The sequence below is a fragment of the Numida meleagris genome, chromosome Z (genome assembly GCF_002078875.1).
Source record: "Numida meleagris isolate 19003 breed g44 Domestic line chromosome Z, NumMel1.0, whole genome shotgun sequence".
Taxonomy (NCBI): domain Eukaryota; kingdom Metazoa; phylum Chordata; class Aves; order Galliformes; family Numididae; genus Numida; species Numida meleagris.
This window is the reverse complement of record NC_034438.1, coordinates 30382168-30395610: the sequence shown is the minus strand read 5'-3', so window position 1 is coordinate 30395610 and position 13443 is coordinate 30382168.

Here is a 13443-nt window from a genome sequence, read left to right as displayed (position 1 = left end):
CCCCCCTCCCCACCCCTCGCTCGCTGCCGCTCTCCACCCTCTTTCCTATGTCTCGCTCTCTCTTTGCCGGCCTCATCGGAGAGAGTTATAGGTATCTTCCCTTTCTGCTCCTCGTCAGCCCCCCAAGCAAATTTTAGGGCACGGAAGCCTCGGGAGGGCTTAAAAAAAATTGGTGGTAGGAAAAACAAAACCAAAAAAACCTTGGGAAAGATGACTCTTTTGCAAGAGTCTGTTCGGAAAGCAGGGATACCCCCAAGAAGCGAGAGGCAGCGGCGCTGGACCCCACCAAAACAGACCTGCCTGATGTGGCATGTGCTTCTCTCTCTTTGCAGCTCCGTCGGGGCCTGTGTGGACTAGGGGCACAACCCGGCGCCTGACTGGTAGGAGGGAAAGCGGAGACTCCTTCAGGTTTCCAAAGAGGTCCGAGCGGACTGCATTAGTAAGTAAATGCTCCTTGCTCGGTTTCTGACCCTGTGTTCATGGCATATACACACAGGCGCATGCACACATAGACATGTATGTGTATATATGTATGTATTTGTGTGTGTGCTTTATGCTCTTAAGTCACACTGTTCTGGTCAGAGAGGAACTTGGCTGTGGTAACTTGAACTATTTCCAGTGGGAAAAGTGCATGAAGTGGTTTGCTAATCTTTTATGAGAAAGTAAAAGGTGAACGTCTGTGTCAAGAACTGGGTATGTTTTGTGTAGTGTCTACCTTAGTCGGAGCATAGGTACGTGTTAGCTTATAGACAAAACCTAAACAAAGAGATGCACCCTCAGGAGAGGTCTGAAGCACTGTGGCTTGCTAAGTAATGCCAGGTGACAGGGCATGCAGTGTAAGGTGAAATGTGAGTGGACTGTAAATACGCTGTGCTTTCAGATGTAAGCATTTTTAGTTCATATCTCTGAAGTTGTTACCTTTTTTCTTGAAGTTTTATATGTGTAAAACATATATATATATATATATATTTTTTTTCCTTTCTTCTAATGAGGATTACAGATCCAGAAAACAACGTTGCTTTCTAAGTTCTTTTACGGAACATATCCAGAAGTTCTGATGGTGCTTTTTTTTTTTTTTTATATTTGGGAAAGATCCTGGGTGAAACAAAAGGGTGAACTCATTTCAGAGGGGCTCGTGAATGGTAGAATTGAGCTGAGCAGTAAAGCTGACAGAAAGTGCAATGATCAAATAGAGGCATGTCTTGAAGTGTCTACTGTTAGGTGTTATTTACCACTAAATGTATCTTCATCTGGGGAAGAGAACTTTTGCAGGCGTTATTTCCCTTGGGACAGTGGACCCTTTATCGACATTTGCTGAATCTCTTGCAGGAAACAGCTAGTACCAGTATTGAGGATTAACTGTTTCCTAGGTAGAGGGAGGAAATATAGATGAGAAGTATGTCAGTGAAAAATATTTGCTCGTGTTTGCTAATGTCTAAATAAAACCTTTGTGTTATATCAGTAGAAATATAGTCAAGTCAGGTTTTTTGATTGTAGCAGAAGGAATCAATAACATTTCAGCTTTTTTTTTTTAATGTATTCCTGCCAAATGGACTTGGATTTGAATACTTCTTGTGTTATTGTACCTATTCTAGGGACAGTATGGATCTGAATGAAAGAAACTTACTTGTTTACAAATTCATACAAATCTGGATTATTTTACAGTACAATAGAATAATAAATGGGTTACTCCAGGCTGTACAACTCTAATCTCTAATGTATCATGCTTTTACTTTTCACCTAATATGTCATTATAAGTGGTTAAACACGAGTGTAGAGCTAATGCTTATTAGGCATCTCAGTGTAAAGTTAATGTTACATTTTCAGGTATGGTTCAACATCAGTCATGGCTAGTAAATGTCACCAGAAGTGAAAGTTAATTAGGGTCCAATAAAATGCTTTTCTTTGTGAAGTAAAGAAACTAGTTCTTCACATCAGTAAAGCTAATTGGACAAAATTTATTTAGGAAATTAATGCGACATATGCAGAAATGCCTAAAATCAGCAGTGGCAAAAGGACAGCATTCAGAGTTGCTTTCAGGTATTTATAAACTTAAAGCTAGAAATAATTACAAAGCGTAGGCTATAAGTTCTGGAGTACTGAATCAGGGTGGTTTTCATATCACATCACAGTACTCTGGGTAATTTATAGTAACATTTATGACAGAAGAAATACCTGATGAACTTAACTTAGTTGGGAATCTTACCATTATTATTTCGAAGCTGTGAATTTATCATTCATCTAAAAGCAAAGCTTTTTTTTTTTTTTTTTTTTTTTGAGGTAGCAATTTGAAATGGCTTATTGCTGTGTTAAACTCCCTACGGGCAAAGCATTTAAATAATACATCCAGATAATTCAGATAATTTGCATGAACTGTTTTGAGACTGCAGAGAAGTTTATTAAGTTAAGCTTTTTGTTATGCTAGGTAGTCCCCCAGTGTGCAGAATGTGATATTGAGCGCCTAATAAAGTATCTATTTTAACAATATCCTTGGGGAAAAAAAAAAGAGGAAGAAAAGAAGAAGAAGATTTAAATATTTAAATATATTTGTCTAATTACATATGACCTACATTGCTGAGTATAGTTTGAATCACAGCAAGCTTTTGGCTTTATTATTTTTGGAGCATGGTCTTCATTGTTTGTCTTCCAGATTTTCTGTAAATTTAGGATATCACTTGGCAATTCTTCATTGTCTGTATGAAAAGCACCTTCACACATATCCCGCTTTTGCTGTAATTACTCCTTGCTAGTAGGTTAAATGATCTGAGTCAAATCATGGCAATTAAATTTGGTACATATTATATGTGATTGTATAGGTATGTAGAATCTTGATTATAGTTGTTGATAAAGGAAAGTGTCAAATCAGGTCAATCTGATTCAGTAGAAACACGAGAGAACTTCACAAAGGACCTTTTGCTGTGATGACAGTTACATCTTCAAGTTGATAAAGTTGCGTATATCAGCAGTAATGTGTTTTATTTTGCAATTGTTCTTGTTATACAATGGCCTGATGAAATATGTAAGCAGTCTGCAGGAATGAATGATTAATTCCTCTAACATGTGCTTATTTTAGGAATTCTTTCTAATAAACTCCAACTTACATGCTATAACATGCAACTGATGAAGTCATTGTTTATTTTAGTATTAATCACATAGTATACCAAACTGTGGTGATAAACTGTGATGGAAAAAAAAAAAAGATAAAGTTGTTATGTTATATGAAACTGTATTGAAGAAATTGACACAAACACAATACTTGACTGCAAAAACTATTTTAAAATGAAAACTATTTTTAAACATCATATGTAATACACAAGTAGTTTAATTAGCTTGCATGGTTTGCATGTCTTATTATAAAAACTATTGCAGCATTAATAACTCTAATGTGCATGGATACTGATTCCATAGGTTCTGAATGCTATAACAGGTTGGAAAAACTATGATATCATTGGCTGAATTGGAAAACAGACCAGTTCAGCATTTTGGGAAGGGATACCAATACATTTCAGGAGTGGAGATCTTGTTTAGTGTTCAAACAGATTAGTACATGAAGCCCACATACTTAGAACCTAATTGATTTATTATCACTCTGAAGACCTTGTAAGCAGCACGGTCTTATTGGCATCAAATACAAAATTAACAGTGCAATTTATGAGAGGTTCAGTAATTTAGGGTTAGATTTTATTATCTATATTCAAGGAAGGTAGGTTTTATTTTGTCATTAGTAGCCCCAGGCCTTTTTGGGAAAGTAGCTGGAGAGAAGAAAGCAGGAAAAAGCCCATGGAAATATCTTTAATCCAAAATGTTTGGGCTGAGGTGTATCTGTATACGTGCTCCTGGATTTTTTATTTATTTATTTATTTATTTTTACCACACTTAACTTACAAGGGTGTTAGTGTTAGAAGTTTTTAAAGAGCTTTTGAGTATTTTGCCTTACTAGTTTATATCTGTAACAAAAATGGATTAAGAAGATGTTTTATGCCACACTGATGACAGAATAATGACAGTAGAGCCAGAAGTTATTGACAAGGGGTACATATTATCTATGTATTTTTTATATTTTTAATTGCTATGAAAAATACTCGGTAGAACAGATGGATTTAAAATTCTGATAGGAAATAAGCAGCAGGCAGGGATGAAATAATTCTCAAACAGAAATTAAGTGTTTTTAACAGTAATAACAAAGATTAAGAGAAAGAAACTTGCACATTAGATTAGGTGAAATGAAGACATAACAGGAGGGCATTTTTAGCTTTCTTAGCAGTTTTAGATGTCTGATGTTCAGCTTTTCTGTTCTAGTAGCTTCTCTACTAAGTTTCATTATAAAACAGTAACATAAAAAATAGCGGTAAATAGAAATTTTCTGAGAAATTACTACTTTTATGGTCAATATGAGCTTGGAATGATGCATCTGTTTTCATTTATTGTCAATAGTTGCAGAAATTGTCCTATTTCTCTTATATTTTTATTCTACTAAATAAATATGCTTTTCTGAGTGAATGTGATTGTGCAAGAAATCTCATTTTTTTCTGCATTCTATTTCTTTACTATTCACTTTGTTAATACTAAAACCTAGGTTAAAACCTAGATTATTTTTGTCAGTGTATAAGCTTAAGCTCTAGCATAATAATATTTTAAATGAGTGAAAACTGCAGAATCTGGTTTGTAAAATCAGTTTAAAAAAAAATTCTGTGAGGAAGAATATAAAATTGATCAAAGTGCAAATATGCTTTACATTTATGCTGAATACAGAGATACTTTTAAGTACCTTAATGTTTTTTGAAACAGTATTAGACTTTTCAGGTTATGCACACTTGCATTGTATTGCGAAGTAAAGTGAAGGTTTTTAGAGAGATGTTTGGAGCAAGTCATTTTTTCATGTCTGTTTGCAATATAAAAAGATTCTTTTTTTTTTTTTTTTTAATTAGAAGAATATTGTGTTAAAATTGTTCCAGCTGTAAGCAGCACTGTCTCATGTACTTAAAAGTTGAAAGAAAGGTGCATTTTATAGGCCTGGACATCTATCTTAACACTGACTAGAAAATGTTAGTCTGATACTTAGTTTTCATCTTGATAGGAAGAGCAGGATGTGTGCTTAAGCTGTATTCTTCAGTATGTTTTAGGAAGACTTTCCATAAGGTAGAGAGGACATTTTGGTGCATATGGTTCATTTTGCTCATCTCCTGAATTTAAAAATGAGGGCTGTACACAATGGCCGCCTAAAAATTGCACTTCTTCCTAGGGTGCTTATTAATTTGGTTTAAGATTACCTGACTTATTTGCAAAACATTTATAACACTTTCCAGAAGCTTTTTGTACACAGTGTTAAGATGTGTTGGAGAGAGAAAACTGTTCCAGCCTACTCTGTAAACACAAAGACTTGTGGTTTAATAGGATGTGGGACTATTTAGCTGCTCTAGTTATTACTGAAATTGTGTAAAGTAAACTTGTATTTCCAGGGTGTCCAGATAGCCTCCTGGTGAACTTCTTATAGGTGACAGAACAATTGCTTTATGATGATTGATTTAAGATGAGCAACTTGAATAAAGGTCCTCTGGTGGCAGCAGGTTGGAAGTGTACACCAGGTAGTCTTTTAGGGAGCCATAATTCTTAAGATTATTGCAGCAGAAGTAACAGCATAAGAACAATTGCATATACTCTGAGACTAGAAGTTAAGTGATTTTTAGACTCCCATGCAGCATTTTAACAGTCAGTGTGGGAGTATGTCAGGCAAAGTAACTTCACTCTAGCTTTTATGCATTTTCTTTCTCTTGCAGTCTTAAAATGTATCTTGCCTTGCCTTGCAAGACATTCAGTCTTGGCAGGCCCAGTGCTATGTAGGACAGTATCTAAAGTAGTTCAGCTCCCCATTCTCCTCACTCTCCTCACTCTTCTTGCACTTCTAGCCTTTTTTTAACTAGCAAAAAGGAAGCCCTGCACTTTATGACTGGATTTAACATCATAGCTATTTCAAGCCTAAAGAATTAGTTAGTTACTTACATTCAAGCGAGCATCACTTAAGAACATCTATAGTAGAATTCTTATATCCACTCTAAAAAATATTATTTTGGTAGTCTATATGTTAACCTTGAAGTCCGTTCCTATATTTCATTGGAATTTGAATATAACACATTATCAATACCTGCGCATCAGTATAAGAGAAAACAATGATGAGTGACTATAAAATTGCTAGCAATAATCTAACAAGAACTAAATTGCTCTCCATTTGGGTGGAAGTACAGAAGAATACATATTACATCAAGTATTACATTGCTTGAAAACAACAGAAAAAAATTCCTTACTGTATAGTGTGTTGACTCCGATTAAAAAAAATGCTGCTTTACATTGAAAGGAAGGTGCTGTGATTTGGTGTCAGGAAAAGCTAAATGGCAGCTTCAGCTCTTGATGGAAAGGATTCAAAGGGGAGAATTCATACAAGCTGTCTGTTTCTGAATGAGTTGCTTTCCTTTTCCTTACTGCAGCCTTGACATTGTCAAACGGCATCTTCAAACCTCCTAAGAGAACCAGAAAACAATAAGGAGCATTGTCTTCATAGAAATCATTGTAATATATTGGAACTTCTGTTGCTATTTTTCTTCATCTAGATTTTCCTTAAAGAAGTGTCTTGGTTTGTTTTGTTTTGTTTTTGACGGTTACTGAATGAGGGCTGCTCCAAGAGTAATGCCTCCTATTTTATTACGTTGTCTCATGACATCAGCGGCAGATGGTGGTATGATAGTGGAGATACAACCTTCCCTCCAATATTCCATTACATTTTGTTGCTGTGCAACAGATGGCAGCAGAGGGGCAGTCTGTCAAAATGGCATCTGACATGGAAGTGAGTATGAAGGAAAGGTGTGTCAGTGAATTCCTCCATGTGGAAAAAAATTGCACTCACTGACATTCATTGACACTTTCTGAACATTTGTGAAGACCAAACAATGGATGTAAGCACAGTGAGGTGGTGAGCAGTGGTGACAGCAATGTGAAAGACAAGTGACATTCTGGACAGCCACACAAACCCCAGTATTTCTTTGGATAATTTATCAACATCAGCAGTTTTAAGCACAATTGTTCTTTGAACTTGGTCTTTTTTTTCATATGAAAAGAAATATACACCAATGGCTATTCTCCACAACTGAAATTGTAATCTTGCATTTTTTTTTTAATCTAAACATAAAAAAGCTGCAGAAAGGCATTTGCATGTTTTTGCAGTTCCAGAGACTTTTCTGTGGTTCATGTAATTGATTTGACTCCTCATACTCTTCTCTGTGAAACAGTATCCTATGACCATTCCTTGAAACTAAGATCAGCTAGTGAGGGTGGAGACCGCTTTGTCAAATGCCCCAACTAGGAAGTCTGCAAGTGTAAACCTTCAAGAACAAAAGGCATGTAGGTCACTTAACATGAGTAACCAAGTGCTCTTAATCATTCTCCCTATATACATGATGTGATGTTCTGCAAAATTCATTTATTCATGAAGAATTGCATCAGCAGTATGTAATAGGTGTTATATGGAAGAGGAATAATTTGGAAGCTGGGTTAAATTGTTTTCTTCTGCATTTTTAGAACTAAGTGCAATAGCTTTCGTATACAATATTTTTTGAAGCATTCATTCTAATGAATTTATAAAAATTGAATATGCTATGTCCCATACAGGATGTCATTGACTGGAATGAATTAGGGATGAATTTATTTTTATTTATTTTCTGTGCCATCAATATATATGTATAAATGTATAAAAATCTAGAATAAAATCATTTCCTGAACAGCTTCTATAATACCTCTCTTACTTTAAGATCTCTTTCCATTGAGCACTCTCCCTATATTATTTGCTGTCTATTCTAGGATTGTTAGAGAAACATGGAAATTATATTACATAGAACAGTAGCATTTTGCACCATGTACAGCACCCATTTTCCCTTTTCAGATGTAGGTTTTTCAGGTTTCTATAGGTGTGGAAGGGAAGCCTCTGGGTGTTTCTTTTATCACACTGACAGAAAAAGTGTAAATTAGAAAGCATCTAAATTCAGTTGCGCTCAGAATCAGCTTTGTTCCTTACTGTGGAGGCCTTTCCCATGTTCCTTATGTTTTCCATCTTCCCGTTTCATAATTCTCTGCAGAAGGCAGGGACATTAATTATTTTGAAATCGGCTCATAACTGGGCTTTCTGTTCCTTCTCACCTATTCTGAGGATAATCACTTCCTCCTTAGGTGAGAATTCACGTGACTCTTAAGTGAGGTATGATAGGAGTCCTTACTAATTTCTTTTTCTTAGAACTGATTAAAATTGAGAGAGTTTTCCAGGTTATGCTGCTATTAGGTATTTCCTAATAAAGGGTGATGTGTGAAGAATTAAATATGTACATTGGAATTTCAGAAATCTAAGAACATAAAACATTGCACAGTTCTCTTTGTTTAGGAATGTGAACTGTGGATATCCATATTTCAGTGTTGTTTCTAGTACTTTGCTCTTTCCTGAAGACAAGGATTTTTTCACATAAAGTTAATAGTATCTGAAGCTACCAGAGATCTCCACTAAGTCAACACTTCTGCTTAACTATCAGATTAACGTTATATCTTGGAGAAATTCTGGAAGTCTTATTACAGTGTGTATATAAATGTATGTTTTGGTATGTGTTGAAGTAACATCAATCTTGTCCTCATGTTCCAAACAAGTTTATGTTTTTTGTTTTTATTGCTTGATTACTTTATTTTCCCTTTTTCTTCTTTCTCTCTCTTCATAAATTATGTATGGCATCCAAAAGCTTATGCTACTAGCTATGCTTAATCCACAAAATCAACTTGTGTGATTTTCATTACTGTCTTGGTGCCTCTGATACGAGGTACTGCAGCACTGCAAAGCTTGAGAAACATTCAGATTTTTATTTACTACATTGATAGGTCGCTATTTTTTAATATTATTATTATTTCTTGGAAAGGAAAGATGGACCTAGGGATCTGTGTAATATAATTATGCTGAGGTGAGGTGTGTTTTCTGTTTCTGCATTATTGACATCTTGACCATTATGCAACTGATAAAGATTACTGGCAATAATATTTTCTTCTGAGGTCAAGGCGATTGATTTTTGGAGTGTAGACAGCGCTCATGTGATAAATCTTGTGGTAACAATTCTATTTGGAATAATTTTTAACGTAAGTTCCTTTGGAAAAAAAGTTCCAAAAAATTCACTAAAGATTCACTTTAGTCATTTGGATGTGCATTTGCTGTAGGTATTTGAGTATTAAGTTTATTAAAGGATTGTTGCAAAAGACATTCTGTGTTCTGATATTTCCAATATCAGTGAGTGATATCTCTGAATATAACCTACTTACTAAGGTTTTAGTGTGGAAGGAGAATAGATGCAGTATGTGAGCCAGAAACAATTTTCTTAAACACAAGATTAAATGATTGTCAAAAGTTACCCTAATAATTACAAACAACAGAGTAATTTAAGAATCAGAAAAAGGGATCCTATAAACCCTTACTCTGTATCATTTTATCTAATTTTATTAATATATATGACCTCAAGAAATATTCCATCCTGCTTAATATGGCATGCCAGCTCACACAAACTCTAGAATCTATTTATGGTGTTTCACTGGATTGCTGTATTTTGTTAGCTTGGGGAAACTTAGCAAAAATAAAATATATTAAGCCAAATTGAGGTTTTCACTCTCTATCTCTAAAAGCAGTACAGTGCCGTAACGTTTGTTGTCATTTATGCCTACATCATAAGAAACTTGCGATCCAGATGAAACTTGAGAGATAATAAAGACGACATCTAATAACTATTGTAATAATAATGTTGATGATGTTTTGTGTTTAAATGAGAGCTAGAACACAATGTAAACTTCAGAGGAAGTAGATTTTTCCACTGTAGTAGAAACTTGTCTCCTTATTTGCAGCAGCTAAGTCTCACTGTTAACTAAAAATACAGTTTTTACTATCAGTTCTCACATAAACAGATACAGTTTCTAAAGGATTCCTGTATCTTAATGGCTAAAATAATGTTAGCAAAGATCTGAGAATATTTCATCTAAGTGTCTCTGAACAAAATGTACTGCATACAGCTTGAGCTCTGCTTTGTATTTTATAATGCAGTATGGGCTTTTTTGTTTGTCTGTTTCTTTGTTGGTACACATATGGGAACATCTAGTGATTATACCATCCCATCGTGTCTGTTGTAGTCATTTTAAATTATAAATGTACATTCTAAGTTATTGCAAAATACAATATCACCTTAATCTTCTTCTATAATGCTTTTTTTAGTACCTTTTGGATGTCTTTGTCACAAATAGCAATGATTCTTGGTGGTAATGATCTGTCACACCGTCTATACATTTTCTTAAGGTAAAAAATGGTACCATTTTTAAATACATGGTAACATATTAGGAAGTTGGTTCTTAATAACAGCACAACATTATTTTGTAATTTAAAAAAGATGAAGGTCTGCATTAGTTTTGTCCAGGAAAACAAAGTTTTTTATCCTTTATTTATAATCAGCAGGAGATGAGCTGAGGACAGAAAGAAGCACCATTGTCTTGTTTGCTTACTACTTGGTTTAAAATGAGGATAGAATCCTACATGCCCTCTGCACTCGGGACCAATTTTCTATCTGAAAGTACCTTCGTCACACAGATCCATCTCTTTCTGTTATCCATCTCTATAAGACAAAAATTTTAGAGGTTTCTTTTGTGATCAGGAAAAAAGCAGGCAAAGAAACTAGAGGTAGTTAAAAAATTACCTCAGTTAAAAATTAGCTATGTGTACATTTGTGGCAAGCCTGTGCTTTCTTCTGTGATGATAGCTGCAGTGGAGTGAAATAATGAGTCTGTGCTGTGATCTGACTGAGAATGTAGGTGAACAATATCTTCTTCCTCTGGAATTTTTAAAATGTACTGGCCATTTGACTAACTCAATCTCTAAGTCAGAAGAAGGAAGCCTATCTTAGTGAGAACTTGTCGCTATCTTGCCTTCATTTATTACGTTCATTTATCTTGCCTTCATTTGAAGTGGCTTACAGAGTTTTCCTCTCTTGAGCTCTGCCCTTTGATTTGTAGCTTGAAGAGCAAACAAGTAAAAGAATTAAGTGCTGGGAGTTAAGGGAATTATTTTTCCATAGTCCATGTTTAAAGTGAGCATAACTCTTTTTCCCTCAACATGCTTATTAAAGAGATGCCTTTCATATATATATATATTTTTTTCCATTTGTAAAACTCTGTTTACATTGTCTGCCTAAATAGAAGATTATGGTATATGAGTAATTTTGATTTTTATTCCAGTGAAGTCCTATAGGAACGAGAACTAGCGAATTCTGAAACAAGTTGTAAAAACTGTTAAACAGTTGTATAGGTGTCTATTCACTGTTACTGGGAGGAAAAAGGTCCCATCTTTCAAGTGTGACAGATGTGTACAGACATTAACGGAACAGGAACTAAAGTGTTAATTGGATTATATTTCCCTGAACTACATCACTTTTAATCCCTACAACCCTTTCCTATGGAGGAATAACTGTATTTTCAGTTGTAAATGGAAAAACAGAAGTGGTTGGAATAGCAAATTGTTCAGTTTTATGAAGCAAACATGCTCGCTAGAGAATGGCATGGAGCTGCTAAGCTGTTCAGCTGCTTCTGACAACCATCAGTTTGTGCCACCTGTCAGCAAAGGTTTCACAGAGAAAGCAGTGGAAAGGAACCTAGGGGGAAAGATAATCTCCAACCCATCAGACAAGGAATCAGGTCTTTGTCTCATCTTTTCTACAACACAATTCCAGCAGTACTTCCTTGCTAACCCCCCATTGCAGATATTGTAAAGTGTTGTAAACTCTTGATGAAATAATCTTGATAAATATGAACATTAACATGATTGGTTAAATTGGTATTTCAGTAGCTACAAGTGAATTTTATCTCCTAAACTACACTGAAAAAAGAAATTACTCTCATTCATATTATTAGAAAATTAATGGAAATGAGAAAATAGAGAATTTTCTCTAATATGTTAAATAGGGTTGTTACTTCAACTATGTACTTGTTTTAGATAAACTTTATTGTTATATACTTTCAAAACAATGCTTGAAAACGAAAGTCTTATTATTAGAGTGTTAAAACTAGTGAAAATACAGAGGAAATTTCTGTAAATTCAGTGATGCATGTTCCAGACTGAAACCATTTTAGTCTTTATATCATTTTAATTAATGATAAATTGATATTAAATTCTCGTAATGACTTTTGTAGTTACCTTTGTTTGAAGGAGGCTAACGTGTTTTGTATATACAGTGTGTAGGAAAGACTGATACATAGTACACCTGTTTGCTTTCTTCTCCTTTGTTTCTTTTTTTTTTTTAAGTCTATAATAATTTGAAAGATTTCAAGAAGTGATAATTAAAATGTATGAACTAGCAGTATGAATTAACTCATTCTTTGTATTATATTAATAAGATATTTGAAGTGGCATACACAGATGACGTATAAAATAAAAATTCAAAAGAGAAGCATGTGGGTCATAAACTGGTATTGTACAGTTCTTAAAGGGGGCTTTTAAAAAGATGAACTTTTTATGTGGTGTGATAGTCATAGGACAAGAGGGAATGGTCTTAAACTACAGGAGGGGAGGTTTAGATCAGATTTTAGGAAGAATTTTTTTTACTGAGAGGATGGTGAGGCAGTGGCACAGCTGCCCACAGAAGCTGTGGATGCCCCACCCCTGGAGGTGTTCAAGGCCAGGTTGAATGGGACCTTGGGCAGCCTGATCTAGTAAGTGGAAACCCTGTCTGCATCATGGGGGTTGGAGCTAGATGATCTTCCAGCCCAAGCCAGTCCATGATTCTGTGATCTTTAAGGTCCTTCCCATCCTGAGCCATCCTGTGACACTACTATAGTACTGCATGCAAATATCAAAATTACAGGTTACTAGCCTCTGTGTATCATAGGAATCATGGGACCAGATGACCTTGTTAACACATTACTAGTAAGAGTACTTTTTCATGTGCTTCTTCTACACAAATTCATGATCAGCTAGAAAATGTAAGTATTAAGTCAAAGTTAACACAATTTGAGTGAGTGCTGTACTCTTTGTCACGAGTATATGGCTCACATTTCAAGGGAAGCTGGTAAAACATTAACAGCAAAATCTATTAGTTACTGCAGAAATAGCCATTCAAAATATTTTAAAAGTAAAAGCTGACTTTTTTTTTTTACTCTTTCAAGGTGGTAATAGGTAGGTTGTGAACTGTTGCCAGCAAGCCTAATAGTCTACATCTTTGATTGCTCCAAGCCCACTTGCATGCGCATTGATATACACTTAGCTGTTTAACACTGCTGTTTCAAGAAAGAAACCTTTTCTTATGGAGGAGTTACTTTAGCGAAAATATGCAGAAAGTTATAGTGCTATGTACTGTTACATAAACATTCAAAATTATGTGAAGTTGTATATTTGATCTG